This window comes from Capsicum annuum, chromosome 10 (genome assembly GCF_002878395.1).
Source record: "Capsicum annuum cultivar UCD-10X-F1 chromosome 10, UCD10Xv1.1, whole genome shotgun sequence".
Classification (NCBI taxonomy): domain Eukaryota; kingdom Viridiplantae; phylum Streptophyta; class Magnoliopsida; order Solanales; family Solanaceae; genus Capsicum; species Capsicum annuum.
Genome location: NC_061120.1, coordinates 6,338,888 through 6,345,795, shown reverse-complemented (window position 1 = coordinate 6,345,795; position 6,908 = coordinate 6,338,888).

Sequence of the window (6,908 nt, the reverse complement as noted above, 5' to 3'; positions counted from 1 at the left end):
GAAACTAATCAAGCACCCAGTGAACCGGAGCATTCTATACTAGTTGTAGATAATTTGCTAGATTGGAAAACTATCCAATTCACCAGGAAGAACAAGCCGACAACACCGCCACCTCACACAAACCCCAAAGACCCATCCATCGTCAAGGTTAAAACCTTTGATGCGGTGACAGATAAGTTTCTAAACCCTACTCATCCTATTGCGACACCGAATAAGTCTCTCCCTCTATCCTCTGAGACTTCCTAGATAGGGCCAGCCTAGTGCCAAATCTCCAAGCCCATCCTCCCTTCCCTGGGTAAGTTGGCCTCAAAATCGAACAATAGCCCACTCAAAGAAAAAGCCCACCAAAGTAAGGCTTCCGGATACCTTCAGATATACTTAGGCCCAAATATTCCCAGCCCATCTCTTACAAATCCCCTCACCCCTAAAATTAAACCCAATTCTCTGCTATTCGAGGATAAATTAAATGAAGCCCACACTGGTGGGCCATCTTACTTACACACTGGCACAAGCAATTATGAGCATTCTCTTACACCTGTGGGAGACCTTTCCACTTCTCACAGGGATGTGACTGAAAGTGTCTTAGCTTTAGACAAGGCATTTAATGCTGGTGGAGTTCCCCATGGAAAGCCTCCTCGACTGCCTTCCCCTGCCTCCTCTCAAGTTATCTATACTAAGGCTATGACCGCAGAGCTTTCTAAAGAAAGCTTTGATGGAAGCACCAAGTATCAAACAAATAACCATCACCACAACCCCAATACCTCAGGACCACCAACCAACTTTCTAGTTGGAAGTTTGCCTTTCCAACCAAACAATCCCACTTCATCTAGAATGGGAAGGGAGGCAAGTTACAATTCTAATCCAGGATCCTCAATACCTGGCCCAGCTAGCCATGGTAAGCCTGAACCAGGGCCTACAGACTTATGGGCCCAACGTATAGATGGCCACCCTGTTCCACGTGATCAACTCGCCAGTTCAAGAGGAGCTGAATACAGAATCCTTAGCAACCAACCATAATGAACCAGCTCAGTATGGGTCTTCCCTTCTTTCCATCTCATGACCCTATAATGATGCTATTGGGACCAGTATTTGCACCTTCTTTTGTGGAGAAAATGGCCCCATCTCACATTAGAAAGGATAGAGAAGGTGACTACATTGGAGGCCCTGAAAGCAAGCAATAAGGACATGGAGGATTTCCTATCCAACCTCAGGGTGCCAAGAACAGAAATCCCCAATCTAGCAGATCCGCTAAGTCTAGAGTTCACAGAACCTGTTCAGGAGATAGTGATCATCCCGTTACCTCTAGGGCTAGCAGGACTAGGAATAAAAATAAGTCCAAAAAACCCTATAATAGAAGAGACCACCAAGGTCATACTTTACTCACTCAGTAGGAAAAGAAAGACTTCCTCTGGGACATCCACCTCCAACCCCAAGGAGAAGGACAAGGTGGCTATGATGGAAACTCACCACCCCCTACACTCCAAGATAAAGAACTACATAGTGTGGAATACCGGGGGCCCAAGAATGCTGAGTTTAGAAAGCATTGTAAGGCCATGGTTAACATGCACAAACCATGCATCCTTGCTCTGCTGGAAACTCAGATGAATGAGCATCAGGATCTCTATGAGTAGCTAGGCTACCATCACTATATATAGTCTGACGCTAATGGAAACTCCGGAGGTATTCTCATCATGTGGAACGATGACTCTATCTCCATCTCTTCTATTTTCATCTCCCCTCAAGTTATTAATGCTAAAGTCAAGATACACTTCTCTCCCTCTTTCTGGTTTCTTAGTGTTATCTATGCTAGTATAGACTTCCAGTCTAGACTTGATCTCTGGGACCAGCTCTCTTCTTTCTCTGACACCATCTTTCCTAAAGGCAAGAGCTGATTAGTTGAGGGGGACTTCAATGAAGTCCTAAGGTCTTCTAAAAAGTTTGGAGGATCCATAATTAACATGAATAGGGTTAACCTTTTTATGAATTTCTTAAATTACTGTAATCTCATTGATTTAGGCTTTAGGGGTAGCAAATACACTTGGTCTAATATGAGATATAAAAATAGGCAATGCCTCATCCTTGAAAGACTAGATAGGTGCCTTGCCAATGATGAGTGGATACATCTCTACCCCGATGCCACCATCACTCATCTCCCTAGAACCTACTTTAATCATTCCCCCCTCCTCTTTAATGTGGGTTCTTTTACTAACAATCAGATAAAACCCTTCAGGGTGGAGTCCATATGGCTCAGTCACCAGGACTTTCCTAATCTTATAAAAGACTCCTTCCTGGATTGCAGTTGTATTACTGAGGCCACCAATGCATTAGGGAATAAGGCTATGCATTAGGATAGCTGGCATTCAAAGATCCCCAAATCACCCTACCAGCCCCTTTCTCCAGGGGTTGGAGAAAAATCTTCTAAGAGAGTACAACCAGGTTCTGACTTGGGAGCCTAAATTCTGGAAGCTCAAGTTCAGAATCTCATGGCTTATGGAGAAAGACTCCTACTCTAGATTCTTTCATACTTCTACCCTCAATAGAAGGAGAAGAAATAGAATCAACCCCTCATGGATGAAGGAGGCATCTGGAATTACAACCATGCTGACATTGAGAAGCTGGTGTCCTCCTACTATGCCAACCTTTTCACCTCTGAGCACTCTCTGGGTTACTATGTCACTTAGGCCAACCTCTCAATCTCTGGGAACATTGACACCCTCCACCATGAAGCCCTCCAAGCTATTCTCTCCATGGTAGAGGTGAAGAAAACTATTTTCTTCTTTAAACCCAATAAAGCCCCTGGGCCAGATGGGCTTCACCCCTTCATGTACCAAAAGTTTTGGGACATAATGGGCCCTCCCATTGTTAAATTTTGCCAGGAAACCTTCACTTCCTACTCCATGGACCCCCTTGTCAACTCTACCTATATTTGCCTCATCCCCAAAAGTAGGAATGCCACCACCCTTAAGAACTTCAGACCCATTGGTCTTTGTAATACTTAATATAAGCTCATAACTAAGATTATAACCAACAAGTTGAAACCTTTCTTAGCTAATATCATTGGCCCTGGCCAAGCTAGCTTTATGGCCAATAGGAGGGCATCTAATAATGCCATCATTGTCCAAGAGTATATCAATCACCTCTCTAAGATAAAAGGTAAAAAAGCTAACATTATCCTCAAAATTTATCTTGGAAAAGCTTTTGACAGACTTGAATGGTCTTTCATTAGACAGGCCCTCTTTTTCTTTAACTTTCCTCCTAAACTCATCAAGCTTATCCTCTCTTACATCTCTTTTTCTTCTATCTCTATTCTTATCAATGGTGGGAAAACTACTAGCTTCACCCCTTCTAGGTGCATCAGACAAGGTGGCCCAATGTCTCCTGACCTTTTTCATTCTTTGCATGGAAATGCTATCTAGAAGAATCAACCATGAGATTGATATCCTTAATTGGACCCCACTCTCTATCTCAACAAGAGGTCACCCTGTTTCCCATCTCTTCTTTGCTGATGGCCTCACCGTTTTTGGTCGAGCTGACTCCAAAAACTGTCTCACTATTAATAGAACCCTCCAGCTGTTCAATGCCCACTCTGGCCAAAGAACTAATCTTTCCAAGTCTAAGGCTATCTTCTCTGCTAAATGCCCATCATCAGCCTAGGACTAACCATAAATTTTATAGTTGGATCTGGAAACTTAGGGTTCCCAATAAGATCAAGACCTTCATCTGGATCTTGCAACACAATAGCCTCCCCACCAACCTCACTCTTACCAAAAGAGGTCTAAACATCACTCCCAATTATCATAGCTATGATAATAGTCAGGAGGACCAGCATCACATCTTTTCTGGGTGTCGGGTTGCCAGAACCTTCTGGAACCAACTCATACACAATTACAAAGGCCCTTGCATCTAAACCCTACCCTTTTGACACCACTAATTGGCATTCCATTTGGAAAAATCTGAGTAAGGATTATTTTGATCAAAACACCCCCGGGATACTTTAATCCTTTTTTGTCTTTAGCACCTCTGGAAAATCGAAAATAGCAAGAACTTTAAAAGTGGCAACTCCATCCCTAATTTCAGCACTCCTCATGCTGAAGCTGTGGAATTCCACCACCTGGGTAATTATACCATCCAGCAGCCTAGAGTCAGCATCTCCATCAAATGGCAATCTCCTACCGCCAACCCCTACAAGCTCAACACTGATGGGTCCTGCCTTGGGAACCCAGGTAGAGGAGATATAGGGGGAGTCATTAGGAATAGTAGGGAGGACTGGGTAGTGGGTTTTAGCGGAGGCTTCACCCATGCTACCAACAACCTCATGGAACTCCTTGCCCTCAAGCATGGTCTTCACCTTGCTTTAGACCAAAATCTAATTCCTTTGGATATCTGCATTGACTCTCTCCAGGTGATTAACATGTTGAATAATGAGAACTTACTTTATAATTCAATTATTTTGGAATGCAGATCTTTACTAGAGAAAATGGGGAATCCTCCGGTGTATCGCACATACAGGGAACAGAATAGAGTTGCAGACTCTTTGGCGAAGCTAGGCTCCAACAAAGGCTGGTTCAAAAGGATACATATTTTTGCTACTCCTCCACCTAGTATAGGACTAACTTTTTGGGAAAATTACAAGGGAAAAACTCTCTCACGCCTTGTACCTAGTAGTATAAACTTGGATCATACCTCGCATATTTTGTACCAGACTAGCTCTGGATTTTAACCAACTATCTTTATTTATTTACTTAATGCCCTTCTATTTCACAAAAAAAAGTAGTAGCACATAATAGGCATAACAGTGACAACAATAACAACAACAACAATAATAATAATGGTGGTGGTGGTTATAGTAGTAGTAGTGCTGCTAGTAGTAGCAGTCGTGATAATAGTAGTGGTGGTGGTGGAAGTAGCAGTAGTGATAGTAGTAGTAGTCGTACTACTACTACTACTAACCACAACAACAACAACAACAACAACAATAATAATAATAATAATAATAATAATAATATAGAAGTAGTAATAGAAGTAGTAGCGCGAAGCAAGCGTAGTAGTGATGATGATGATGATGATAATAATATAATAATAATAATAATAGTAGTAGTGGTGGTGGTGGTAGTGGTGGTGGTGGTAGTGGAAGTAGCAGTGGTAAAAACAATAGTAGCGGTGGCAGTGGGAGTAATAGGAGTGATAGTAATGGTAGTTACAGTAGTAGCGGTAGCAGTGATAGTAGTGGTAATGGAAATAGTGGCATGAGTAGTGGTGGTAATGCCAGTGGCGGAAGTGGTAATAGTGATGGTGGTAGTGGTGGTGGAAGTCGCAATAGTTGTAGTAATAGTGATAGTAGTAGTAGTGGTGATGGTGGTGATATTTGTAGTAGTAGTGATGATAGTGGAGTATTAGTCGTAGTAATGGTAGTCGTAGTAGTAGTAGTCGTCATAGTCGCAGTCATAGTCATAGTCGTAGTCATAGTCATAGTCGTAGTCTTAGTCGTCGCCATAGTAGTAGTCGTAGTAGTAATAATAATAGTAGCAGTAACAGTAATTGCAACAGTAGACAAAAAGAATTGTACAGGGCCACATTTCTGTCCGATAGGTTAGTAATCGAATATTTAACAGTACGACTAGAGAGTGTCCTCGAGCTATCACCTATTACACTTTTAACAACAAAAGAGGGCATGGATGGCGCAATCTATGAATACTGCCTTAGTCTCTTTCTTTGCGAACAGATCTTCTACCGCAATCTACTTTGCTAATAGATCCGCTACTGCAATTTGCATCCACTAGGAACTTCCTGTATTCAACAACAACATTGTGATACAACGGGTGATCGTTAGCCAACATATGAATAATGACAGTCGAGTTTGTTTCAATGATTAGGGGTTTAGTGTTGTTGGTTTTAGCTATAATCATTCCCCTTCTTAAGACTATGTGTATTGATGGTACTAAACATCTTTATCTTATACCTGCATTGATAAAGTATAAACACGTGTTATGATACTAAATCAATTGATGTAATGATAATTCATTAATATGTATTATTACCTTATATTAACTATTACAAATTTACATAATTTAGTTTAGTATAGGCATCCCATACAAATAAATACTTATTCCCCATGATATTTTTATTATAAAAAGAGTTATTAATGATCAAAAGTATATTTAAAATATTTTATCTTTTTTATTTTCATACTTAAAGTTAATTGGTGTGGAGTTTCTGATATGAATTATTATTTATAAAAACACAACTCAACTATCAATTGTTCCTTTTTTTTTATCTAAAATATCACCATCGTTAAAGTAAGAAAAGAAAATAATTGATAATTAAGATGTCTTTTGATAAATAATTAGTAATAGTACAAACGAAAAACACACACCTACCGATTCTGATGTAACATTCAAAAAAAAAAAATGACATACTTCACATCTGTCTTTAACCGTTTCACTCTTATAAAAAAATGAAGAAAAAAACACTCAATGATGTAGCTTAGTGGTTAATAATGCAGGTTGAATATTAAGTGATTTCTTTTCATATATTCTAACTTTAATAAATAGAATATCTCGTTACTGGTGGGAAATAAACGATATCTCGTGAAATTAGTTGAGGTGCGAGCAAGTTGATCTGGGCAGAATCTATATAAGGGGTCGTTTGGTATGAGGTATAAGAAATAAATAGTTCGGATAAATGAATATTATTTTATCTCATGTTTGATTGGAGGTATTAGTTAGTACCAAATTTACTTATTTCATCATTTATACTATAGTAATGGAATAAGTTATCTCATATACATGACAGAAAAACTAATTTCGAGATAGCTAATCCCGTGATAACTCTTTTCTGACCAAACAACCCCTAAAGATCTAATTTACCTTTGTAACTTTTTTTTTTCCTTTTTCTTTTTCCAAGATGGC